Source organism: Perna viridis, chromosome 6 (genome assembly GCF_037379345.1).
Source record: "Perna viridis isolate PV_CMFRI_1.1 ecotype Kerala chromosome 6, ASM3737934v1, whole genome shotgun sequence".
Taxonomy (NCBI): Eukaryota; Metazoa; Mollusca; class Bivalvia; order Mytilida; family Mytilidae; genus Perna; species Perna viridis.
In genome coordinates, this window is record NC_142450.1 from 20,759,381 (window position 1) to 20,772,770 (window position 13,390).

General features: G+C 32.2%; 1 protein-coding gene across 8 annotated transcripts in view; it reads left to right on the forward strand.

Annotated features, from left to right (window-relative positions):
* LOC148614029 (dorsal-ventral patterning tolloid-like protein 1) overlaps positions 1–13,390 on the forward strand; it is a 132,868-nt gene that overhangs the window by 6,516 nt on the left and 112,962 nt on the right. For 2 of the 8 annotated variants that reach the window (XM_088587799.1, XM_088587806.1), the window contains exon 3: positions 111–329. The gene's annotated coding sequence lies outside the window, so the exon portion shown is untranslated. Of the gene's footprint in view, positions 1–110; positions 330–7,452; positions 7,490–7,518; positions 8,007–11,696; positions 11,795–13,390 lie in introns of those variants that run through there. The other 6 variants (XM_088587801.1, XM_088587794.1, XM_088587793.1 and 3 more) reach the window with 5 other exon arrangements.

Consider the following 13,390-nt stretch of genomic DNA (forward strand, 5'->3'; position numbering starts at 1 on the left):
ACAAAACCATGTTTGCAGTCATGTGCATACTATTGTCTGATTAAAAAAACTCCATCATATCTTAAAAATAGATTGGTGGCATTGATCATTTTGTGTTGTGTATTTTGCAGAAAAAATGTCAAGACTGCAGTATGGTAATTCTGTTTGTTTATGTGGCTGGGACAGTTGCTATGGTCATTTGCCAGATCCTGGGTTGCCATGCAGAAATAAAAAGCTGATCAATGACAAAAAATTACCATGTGACCAATCAACCAGAATATGGAAATGATAATCATTACACATGCAACACATGTATCATACTAGCGCAATTCTTCTTGGAAGCAATTATCGTATGTATTTCTGTATTATGCCCTACTCAATGTGTGGATGGTGTTCTGGAATCACCTTGTCTGTCTTTCATTCTGTCCATGATTTTGTCAGCCAAATTTTATTGCAATTATCTTGACTCCTGATGGATGGATTGATTTCAACTTTGGTATGTTGCTTTATATAGATTGGGCACATGTTGTAAACAATTTTGGTTGCTGTATGATATTAACTTCCTCAATGACTTGGTGTATACTTAGCATGGAAACGTGTACAATTTCGTGTGAATTCTGTTTATTGTTTATTTGGAATGGTATGATTTAAAGTCTGATAGCTGTTTTAAGTCTAAAACATGAATTAAAGTCTGTGACACTGAATAATGGTATCATCATAAGGCTTGCCTATAGAAGCATATAATTTGTAAGTTGTTCAAACTTTATCCTGTACTTACTAAAACAAGATCCTGTAGGACTTTAAAACAGTCATATTATTCATGGTTTTAATAGAAATTGGATTAAGTTCCAAAAATTAAGAAAGATAAATTACTGATTAACAGAAAATATCATGAAACAAAAATTAAACATGCATGTATGTATTATCTGCTTGATGGCAGTACCCTGAAATTGTTTTTTTTTTTTTTTTTTGTGGGTATATAGTGCTCTTTTAATTCTTCAAAATTTATCACACTAAAATGGTAGAATTTGGCCATAGTTGGAACCTCAATTTAGATCATCTGAATCATTAAGATAGATAAGTAAAAAATCCAGATTTCAAAAGAAATCTTCCCCCAATCACTCCACCATTCAAAAAATCTTATTTAAACCTAAACCTGTATCATTGACTTAGCATTAATCTTTCTTTCCATCAAAACTGGTCAATACTAGAAGTAGACAGGAATAGATAATTTCCGGAGTTAACAGAGATGATTTAGTTTCTAGCTAGTCAAGTTAACTGTATTACTGCCTGAAGAAGATATATCTGACTCTGTCTGGTAGATGTAAATGTGGAGATTTATCACCTCTTTGACAACACTTATCAATGGCAGACCCAGTAATTCTGAAAAGGTGGCTACTCCAGTAATTAGGAATGATTTTCTATATAATCTAGCTCCCCTTGAATCTAGCACATAGGGCCTGATCCCTCTAGCCCCTTGAATTTAGCACATAGGGCCTAGGCCCTCTAGCCCCTTTGAATCTAGCACATAGGGTCTGAGCCCTCTAGCCCCCTTGATTCCACTGATACTAATCTTTGATTTTATGTTTCACTGTAAAATTAGGTAAGCTTGACCAGTGGCCAGGGAAGGTTTGATTTTGGGTTGTTAATATATTTTTTTATCAACTAATATTGTTAATGATTGATATTTCAGATTTAATCTGTATTTGTATGAGAAAATTTGTATTAGATAGTGGCCATTTATTGTCTTGTAACCTGTAGAGGAAAATTTCATGTTATAATTACATATTAGATTTTAAGTGTCAGTATCTGTAAGACTCAGGCAGTGGGTGAAACATTGTACGGGAAAAAACCCACAAGTTTGATTTTACACAAACAGAATCAAAGAAAAAAGACAAGATTTTTGGGAAATTGAGATATAATTTTATTGAAATGCAATGTAAATGAATGTTTCAAGGGCAGATAACTCTGTAAAAAACCTATTTTTTCTAGAATTTGTGAGCAAATCCAGTGATGCAAAAATAAAATAATGGACTTTTCAAATAAAAAAAGCATCCTTTAGTGATATTACATTGTCAGATTGGTGGGGTTTTGACATGCATGTGTCTGATTTTTCCCTTTTTGCCTAATTCTTACAAATACTTACACTCAAATCAAAGAAACTAACCTGAAGCAAAGAAAAACCGAGTCAGGAACAACAAGTAATGTAGAGAAAACAAATACAATCACATAAAACTAAATGAGCAAAAAAAAAAAAAATACTCAAAACTGGCAGACATTTAGCAGGACAGGATGCTCCCACGAAATAATACTTTCATAGTAAGTAAATATTGACTGGCACACCTTTACAAAAATGTTTACTGGAGCTGTGGTCACTGATATACTTCCTTATGCTTCATGTGTTCCAACAGTCTGATTGTCTGTCTAGCACTTCATAATAATGATAAATTTAAATTCATTGTACCCTTTTTGCACTAGACTGGCACTATTAAACATATCTTAACATGGTTCTTTAATCTTAGAAAAGCTATGTTTAATTCTGTGTCAACGTGAAAGATATGAGTACATTTGATAGACAATGTGTCACATATACCAGGCAGATTATTTGCTCAGAGGTGATTGTCTAGATCACAAATATTAGTGCCATTCCTGTTTTTTTTTAATAATCACACTTAAAATGATCTTTATATCAATAGTCTGACACCAAATAAACAGGGAATGTAATATCATTATGATGTATTGTCACAAGTCCGTAGGAGCATCCTGTCCTAAGGCTAATTATTATGTGCCTCAGTTTTGGGTAAGTTCTGGTATTCACCAGTTCTATTCTTTTATAGATCAACCTACATGAAATAATTTTTGTCTAATATTATTCGCATTGAAAGCATTGAAACACAACTACAAATAAATATAGAAGTCACCATTTTATACCTCTTTACTTGCATAAGCTCTCTTCCGATCTTGGCTATTATTTCTTCATAAAAATCATTTATGTACTTTAGTAAGCAAAACATTTTTATATAATTATCACAGTAGCAACTTTGTATTAATATGGATGAAATGTACCCCCCACTACAACTTCAACGGTACCCACTCTCTCTATGTCATAGGAGTTCAAAGTATGTAGTATATAATCTAAGCACAAAAACAGCAATTACACCAAGTATATGAACAGCCAGCTGATTGTCAGCGTCACCCATATCATGGATTTGATTGGTTAACACTGTGTTACGAAAGATTTTTGGGGATTTTTGTGGTTTATATCCCAAAGACAGTCCAATTGTATCCTCAAATCTACGTTGTCTTAGCTTTATAATGAACGGAATGAAGGGTGTAACGGATATAGGAAAAGTGCTATCTTTTTCAACTTAATTGTTATAGTGTTATTTAATGAGACATGTTTTACCTTTAAGAGACAAGTATATAAGCTGAAGATTCCTTATTGATAAATATATTGATTTTTGGCCTTTAAGCTTAGATCAAAGTGTATGTTACTTATCATAGTATGGGTGGTGCAGAGTTCGCGAAAACTTTTTTTCTGCTGTCAGACATAGGACTGACAAAGGCAAATGTTTTGTCAGTCCCACTGAAAATTTGCTGGTCCCATGTAATCAGACTTCACAAAATCTTTTTAACTGCTGTCTGTCATGGGACCATCACAAGAGGTTGAAATGCTGGTCCTACCCAAATTTTGCCTGTCAGGACTGGCACGATTTTCACTGGCGATTTTCACAATTTCTGGTGGTATCCTAGTTAGTGAACTTGTGACTTGTCTTTTGGGCTTAATTATTTCTTATATAAATTCAAATAAACATAGAATATAATGAATGTTGTGATGAATGCGAGCATCCTGTCTTAAGGCTAATTATTCTGCATGTTGGTTTTGTTTTTTTTTTTTTATCTTATCCATATCATGAAGCTATTTGTGAGTCCACTTGTTATGCTTATCCACTTGTTATGCTTACGGCGGCAGTGGCAGGTCCAGAGATTTAGAGATTTCTTACCTCCCCCCTCAATACATTGCTTGATGAGTTTTATTCAATGTTTTAACATTAATGGTATTTAATTTTTTGTTTCTTAGAGAGTGCCCAGGCCACTTAGTCACCCCCTTAAATCCACTTATGAGGGGTACCTAATATTTGAATCTCTCTTATGATCTGGCATGTATAAAACTTGGTGCGGCGAAATCAATTATGTTAAAGATCTTTATTTCCATAAAAAGTTCCTTATCAGTTTTTATTTGACACTTTTTGGTTAATGTATACTTTGTTTGCATCATTTAACACTAAGCTAGGACAATGGCATTTCACCTTGTGACTGAACAGATATTTGAAATAATGTACAGTACATCTAGAGACTCAATTTGATTAGTTTTGAATATAATGTGGGATGTTAGCCAGAGAGATTTCCATTGCAGTTCTTTTAGAAACTACTTTATTTTGAACTTTATAAAGTGTACTGTATTGGTTTGCACCAACTTCATTTTCTTGATCAATAGTTCCCAATATGTTAGGAGTATTAGAACATGAATTTGCAGTAATTTTTACTTGTATACATGTATTTGCTTTGTTGTGAATTATGAAAATAGATATATTTATTATGGTTAGGACCATTATTTGGTGTACAATGTAAACATGTGATCTGTATCATTTCTAATATGAAAGGGTCTTCACTTGCAATTTAATTAAAAGTAGAAAGAATTTGACAAAGAAGAGTAAATTCAAGTATGATGTTCCACTCCAGCAGTGCTTTCCATTTGTTATGATATGCCATTACACTTAAGTTAAATATGCTTGAAATTTAATCATGATTCCATCAATTGCAATAAAAACACTTTCCAATGTTGAAACTTAAGAATTTTTTGTCTATAGGAGTCAAACTGATGTCAACAACATCTCAATATCCAATATAAAATAAAGAAATACAATACCACATGCATCAGGTCATATTATCAAAGTTTCTTTTTTTTCAAAGGTCTGCTTCTTTAGATAAAATGTCTGAATTACTTGTTTTCAGTAAGTTTACTCAGTTTAGTGCTTTAGTGCCTGAGTCAACCCATACAACTATAATTGCAATCCATCATCTTTGATCAGTTTCCGATCAGTCACTGATCTGTTAAACTGGTAATGGTTTTTTTTTTTAAAACACATGACCACTGATGGATTAATAAATTATTATGAATTGGTTTGTTTTGGTTTTCCATGCTATACTTGTTTACTAAATGATAGAAATTTAGACATGAATTTACTTAAAATTTTATTTTTACAAGTTTTTTTTAAAGGAAATAAAAAATGTGGAATTAATATTTTAGACTCTGAGAAAAATTTAATATGGTATTACCAAATTAAAATTCTAAAATCATCTGTCATTTTACAAAACAAAACCGCAATCAGATCAGCCACCAGTCACCAGTCACCAGTCATCAGTTCAAGGACTGTAGTACATTGAAAACCTTTGTTAACCAAACCCTAGATAAACATATAACCTGAGTTAATCAAACTCAGGATATACATGTGACATGAGTTAATCAAACCCTGGATATACATGTAACCTGAGTTAATCAAAACCTGGATATACATGTAACCTGAGTTAATCAAACCCAGAATGAATATGTAACCTAAGTTAACCAACCCCTGGATAAACATGTAACAAGAGTTAACCAGACCCTAAATAAACATTCAGCCTGTATTAACCAAACCCTGGATAAGCATGTAACCCGAGTTAATTAAACCCTAGATAAACATGTAACCAGAGTTAACCAAACCCTAGATAAACATGTGACCTGAGTTAACCAAACCCTAGATAAAAATGTAACCTGAATTAACCAAACCCTGGATAACCAGAGTTAACCAAACCCTGGATAACCAGAGTTAATCAAACCCAGGATAAACATGTAACCAGAGTTAACCAAACCCTAGATAAACATGTAACTAGAGTTAACCAAACCCTAGATAAACATGTAACCTGAGTTAACCAAAGCCTGGATAAACATTGAACCTGAGTTAACCAAACTCTGGATAAACATATAACCTGTGTTAACCAAACCCTAGATAAACATGTAATCAGAGTTAACCAAACTCTGGATACACATTCAACCTGTGTTAACCCAACCCTGGATAAACATGTGACCTGAGTTAAGTAAACCCTAGTTAAACATTCAACTTGAGTTAACCAAACCCTAGATAAACATCTAACCAGAGTTAACCAAACCATGGATAAACATGTAATCAGAGTTAACCAAACCCTTGTTAAACATGCAGCTTTAGTTAACCAAACCCTGGTTAAACATTCTACTTGAGTTAACCAAAGCCTGGATAAACAGGTAACCTGTGTTAACCAAACCCTGGATAAACATGTAACCAGTGTTAACCAAACTCTGGTTAAACATTCAACCTGAGTTAACCAAACCCTGGATAAACATGTAACCTTAGTTAACCAAGCCATGATTAAATATTCAATCTGAGTTAACCAAACTCCGGATAAACATGTAACCTGAATTAACCAAAACCTGGATAAACAAACAACCTCTGGAGTCCTTTTATTGCCATTTTCAAAACGTTTTGAACCTGTATTAACCAAACACCTGCTCTAACCAAACAAGTCTCTCAGTTTTAAATGGTGTTCAGTTTAGGAAGGTATCATTGTATGTTTCTTCTTTTTAAAAGAACATACACAGTTCCTGTTAAAAATAAAACTCCATTGTATGTTTTAATGTATAAGATTGTATGGGCTACTTCTATAAGGTCATTTTTTCTGAAAAAAATGTCTAATTGAAGAAAATGTCAAAACACCTTTCTAAAAGTGTATGTAGTCAGTAAGATTAAGCATGTACCATCAATTTTAAATTTGTATAAAGTTATATGCATCATTTGCTTAATTAAAGTTCAAGTTCTTTCACCACAAACTTGATTTTTTTTTAGAAAAAATAAATTGACAAAAATATGTTATTCTATTCTTAAATGCAGTACATGTTTTAGCTTGTGCCATCATGTAAAAATTATATCACATTTGTTAACTTGATTTTTAAGGGATAAAACAGGTCATTGACAAAACAATTTCCTTTCTAAAAGCACATTCTATGTTTTACCATATACCATTTATTTGTAATGTGTTACACAGGTCAACTACTAATTAGATTAAAATTCAATTTAAAAAATGACAAAAAACAATATAAATACCATTCTAAAGTACAGTCAAAGTTTTACCATATACCATCTATTTTGAATAAACAGCTATGTGCAACATGTGTTTCACAGAAGGTCAACTCCCTTCACCACAAATTAGCATATTCTTCAATCACATCAGATAAAGATGATCAACAGAGAAGAAAGGATGCCGATAGTAATTAACATACACTTCAACAAATACATTTAGTATCACCATGATAAAAAATATAGACACACAAACACGAGAGATATATTTAGAGTAGATTCTATCTTTAAGAATAAGGTTATTATCTGTTTTCTTAATTGATGATGCTCTTCTCTTGAGAACATCTCTAGACTCTGAAGTAGGAATCATACTAATATTCTTTTTGATTAATGTTATAATTTTTGTTTTCGTACCATTGTTTTTTGAATATCTGTTTGTCTTGTGGAATTTGCATGGCTTGGAGCTATATTGTGACATGATAATATTTTTTGTGCACCATTAGTCTAATTCAAATTTTTGGAATTGAGTTGCTTTGGGCAGAATAAGGCGATTACGATAAGAGAGTCAATTATTGGTATTGATCTTGGGATGCTGCATGTCTACAAGACGTTTCTCACTATTTATGCAGTTTCTTGTATTGGAGAATCTTTCGTGAGTGTCATCGTTTAATTTCGAGGTTACAGTAGTGTGTAGTCCCATCTGCCATCACTCTGATTTGAAGGACAGTTGACTAAACAACAGATATATTGACGGCATTAGTCTAAGATCGTTACTTTTTCAGTTAATAATTGTCAGTGATTGTAACAGGTTTTGATTACTTGGGACCTCAAAGATTTGGAAAATTGTTACTCAATTGATTCAATGAAATTTTGAAGGTAAGCAAATTGCACTTAGTCTGATCTGAAATATATAAATAGTATTTGTGTATTGAAAAAAACAAGCGAAGCAGTGTCATAGAGAATGTTTCAGTCAATTTTAGTGCAGAAAAATAGGATTATGTCCCTGAAAATGACTTAAGTAGCAGTCTTAGTAAGAATCATGCAAATTCTGTGATAAACCTTAAAAAAAAGGCTACATGTTTTTATTTTTGTTATTAAGTTGCTTTATAGGTCTATATGATGATAAAATATATAATTACTCATTCCAATCTGTCTGCTGTTAAGAGATAATCCTCATGAAAAATGAAATAGTTTCTATTATGTCATTAACAGATTTATCTCCCTTAATTTTGAATTCTACAGTACATTCTATATAATTTTTATCTTCTATGATCTAGGGTTATATGAATAGCAACATGTTTCTTTCTGTTTACTATAACATTTTAAACAAAATATCAAAAATAAAAATATGTAGGCTTTCCAACCATGTGATTCTTATCTGGAATGCTACTTAAGTATGTTTTCGAATATACATACCAGTATTTTGTATGAAAGGAAAGTGTTTGCAGGAACGAAAAGAAAGAGTTGACTATGATAGCATCTTCTGAGTAAATTTAGGTTTGTATTTTAGTGCAGAAATAGTTGAAGTACCCAATGTTTAGACTAAATCCTTATCAAATTACAAGATAATTTTGGATGTGCCTACTCGTTCTGCACTATTAGTGTGTTGGATTAGTTAATTGGTTTCATAAAAAAGCTAAATGTGCTAATTTTCATTGAAATAATCTATTTTAGATAGTGTTAAAAACAATTTGGATATCATTGGGTCTGAAATAGACCTTAATGAGACTTCCCCTTTTTTCATCTCTACGAAAGTCAGATTAACCACTTGAAAGGGAGATAACTCATTTTTAATCTATGGCTTTTTTCTTTTTGTACTTTTTAATCAGTATACATTATGAAGGGATCAACCATTTGATTGTTATGGAAAACTGTAAGGGTCATATTAATGATGAAATGTAGCACAAGACTAAGATTGGTGAGGGATCCTTCAAAAGACTAATTTATCTTGACAAACAATTTTATTATAGCACCCATGAAAATAAAAAAAATAATTGCAACATTACTGGGCATTGCTGCTTTGTTTTTAGTCCTCTAAGCTCTTCTTTGATGAGTGCTTAGAGTCGGATCTTTTTCCTGATATCTGAGTTTTGCATTTTACTTCCTTAATCTCATGATTTTTATCCAATACAGTACGTTATCATAAGCATTTCTTCATATTCACATGAAGATTTGTCCCTATTTATAAATTGGTAAACATGCATGATGAAAAGGATCCCAAACTAATACATATAGTAGAAAAAAAAAAAAAAAACTCCAAATTGTGCATTATTCATAATATCATTGGATTGAACTGAAGACATTAAATTCAAATTAAAACCTTCTTAGATCTTTAAATATTTGTTGATATAAGCCTAGCAATCAATACAGAGTTCATCCCTCTTGTCAAGTTTCATTGTAATGGATACTTATTAGAAGAAAGCTTAGACAGTTGTTTGAGAGGATTTAAAGACATCACAAACAACTATTAATTCGATTGGATTCTTGTTCAGTTTAAAGTGGAACAGAGTTTCAATGGATAGAATTTGAATTTTAATGGTTAGAATTTGCTATTGACTTCTAATAAAAAACACTTGTGGTTGCGTAATTCTGTTTTTTTTGTTTTTGTCAAATGAGGTGTATTAATGGTGAATTTTATTGAAGAAAAATTTAATTCTGTTATATAATACTTGGTAACATTATTTGATTCCTTTTATAGAAATGGACTTAAATGGGATGTTATAGATACTACAATATATTTTGAATTAGAAATATGTAGAGAGTGGTGGATCCAGAGGGGGTGCTTGGGGTTTGCACCCTCCTTTTCATTGGAAAGTTAGTCATTTTCATATGTAAAATTGATAAAAAAGTGAAATAATGCCCTAGCACCCCCCCTTTTCCTGAGGAACCTCAGCTGGCACCCCTCCTTTTCAAAGTGTCTGGATCTTCCCCTGTGTAGATGGGCTAAGTAGAAAGGTTCTTGAATAAGATGTTGAAGTGTATAGAAAGAATAGCAATGAATATCATTGCTTAAAAAAGCAGAAAATGAGTAGAAAATTCAAAATAAATTAAACAATGAAACAAGTTTTTGTGAATATTACAATTGATACTCAGATTTTCAACATGCTTGCTCCTAACATGGTTTTCTGGTCCAAAGGTGTGTTTGACTGGTAAGTTATACCTGTCTTGTCCAACATCAACATGGTTTTCTGGTCCAAAGATGTGTTTGATTGGCTAGTTCTATCTGTCTAATTCAACATAGTTTTTTGTTGCAAAAGTGTATATGACTGTTTGTTCAACCTGTCTTACCCAACATGGTTTCTGGTCCAAAGGTGTGTTTGATTGGCTAAATCTATCTATCTTATCCAACATAGTTTTTTTATCGAAAGGTGTGTTAGTGGCTAGTTAAACCTGTCTTACCAAACATGGTTTTCTGATTTAAAGGTGTATTTGATGGAATGTTCTATCTATATTATCCAACATTGTTTTTTTTAACCGAAGGTGTGTTAGTGGCTAGTTCAACCTGTCTTACCCAACATGGTTTTCTGGTCCCAAGGTGTGTTTTATTGGCTAGTTCAACCTGTCTTACCCACCATGGTTTTCTGGTCCAAAGGTGTGTTTCATTGGCTAATCCTACCTGTCTTATACAACATATTTTGCTGGTTCACAGCGTGTTTGACTGGTTAGCTAAATATTTCTTGTAAACCAAAGTTTTGTTTGACCAAAGGTGTGTTTATTTGGCAAAATCACCAATAAATTTTCCTTAATGAGTTATAAATAGAAAAAGTGAACAACTTTAATAATGGAGGAAATTTACTATCCACTCCTTGTTCATAAAACTGTCATAATTCTGTTTATTATTTTGGTTAAGTGAGATTAATATAACCTGACATACAATTGCTTCTTTAATTTACAGTAAAGACATTGATGTGCTGTACAGAGTTCATGGTTTTCATGTTGTCTATAATTCCTTTGGGATTATCTGTCATGTTTTCAGGTCTGTGATGCTTCACACTGAGGACACACAGGGTTTTTAAGGTCAACTTGATAGAAAATTCCATTATCTTCTGTACTTTACTTGACTTTTTTTTTGGTAGTGAATCTTTTATGGCATATGGCTGGATTGGCTCCTTGTGTCTGACCATGATTATTTTAAGGTTATGTTCTGATAAAGCTTAATTACTGATGCATTTCAGTTAAATTTTTGATAGAATTAAAAAAAATTGACAAAAAGGTGGATTACCGCTAGCTATTTTGATGCATTTAATATCTTCTATGTTACGTTAATGCAGTGTTTGGTTAATATTATTAGTCTGCAATGTGTACATATTGCCTAAAGTCAGTTACTTTTGTAGTTTTTAAATATATTTTTGCAACTAGGTATAAAGTGCAGATATTAGGCTATGCATTTTTTAATTAAAAAAACCTTCGGTGCCAAATACTAATTAGCAACCATGATAACCATAATCATTTGTGACCCTTGATGTATAATCCTTTTATTTTCCTTCAGGCTGAATCAATTTTGAGCCAACTGCAGCAAAAAATTTCACATTAAAAGTGAAACACTTCCTTGATTTATGTTTCTAGTGGCAAAGATTGATGGCAGATTGGTTGAATGGAGCATAATCTTTGACATACCATTTCCTACTACAATGCTGATGCTAGAAAAGTTCTTCTGAAAAAAGGTTAGAAATGCCATAACAAATTAATGCATATATCTATCAAAACAAGGTCTGTATTAGAATATTGAGGATGACTGCATGTATTCATTGCACATGTATAATAATTGAAATTGCTGCATTTGAAATTCATGGTCAGCTGTATGGGATATTGCCACTTGAATACAACCTGCTTGATTACAATTTGACCTTGCTGATGGAATTACTCCCCCTTATTTTTATTAAAATAAACACCAACATGTTGTGAATACATCTTATTTAAAGTCATTAATTCTTACATGCATAGTTTTAAGGATTGATTTTATTAAGTAGTGATGGATAGAGTATTCTAGAGAAATTATAGAATGTCACTGGATAACTGACTCCACAGTTGGACTGGTTTATGGCTATGAGTAGCTAGTTTAACCTGGTGCCATATATAGTTAGAAGTTTAATTAAAAACTGGAGAGTGCTGAAAGTTGAATATGATATTGGTCTGCTGGCCGAATGTCTCCTCATCTCCTTTTATGGAGACAGAAATTTGGATAGGTTTAGTGTCTTACCATGTGCTAATAGGGTTTCTCCCTTAACAAGTAGCTGTTAATGTATTTATAGTGACAAATTGGACGAGTGGAAACCAGATGAATTAATATTATTATTAATACCATAAAATTAGAATCATATAAAATTGAAGAATGGCAATAATAAGTGCACAACTTTTATGTAAAATTTACAGTATATAATTCTTTTTGTTTGACAGTGACAAAGAACACTAAATAGCATTACTATGAATAAACTTAAGATCACAAAATGTTGTTTCTGACCTATCAAGCCTCACAAAATTTGCATGAGACTCACTCACTTTGAAACTGATCTTGTGGCATTTTCCATTGATCTTTTATTTTTTCTCTTTGATCTGTCTAAATGTTGCCAAATCTCACACATTTGCCTCTTGAAAGCTTGACAGCCCAGTTATTTTATTTTCTCTTTTGTCCTCAATGACACACTTCCATTATTCATAGAACTCTACAAACCTCTTTGCACTTATTTTACTTTGAAAAACTTACCGATGAAGATATGAGAACAATGTCAATAGCATGATTCAAAAGATGCCTGCCAGAGCCTTAGACTAAATTTGCTTAGAAATGAGGACAGAAGATTATTCTGTTCTATGAACCAGGAATGTAATTATTGAAGGTTTAGATAGATAGGAAAAACATGAATGTCTTCTGGCACATTGGATCTGCTATTTCAATCAGTTGATGCACAATAATCTTACGGAATATTATTCTTCTATCTCGTACTTGAAGATATTGAAAGCAATTCTTCTTTAGATTCTTGACATTTTTCTTTGTGTTTCTATAAAAGCCATGGGTACACAAGATTACTGTTAACATGCATACACTACACATAGGGTGGACTTTATCCTTTCCACTTTTATGGTGGATGTGTGCATAATGAACCAACATTTTAATGGCCCTAGTGACCCGTCATTGTTAATTTAAAGTACTGTTTTACCTTTTTATCAGTTAAATGGCAATTGTACATCACAAAATTTTGAAATGTAAGTGTACTTTGAAAAGTGAAAAATACAATTGTACAACATCACAAAACTTTGAAATT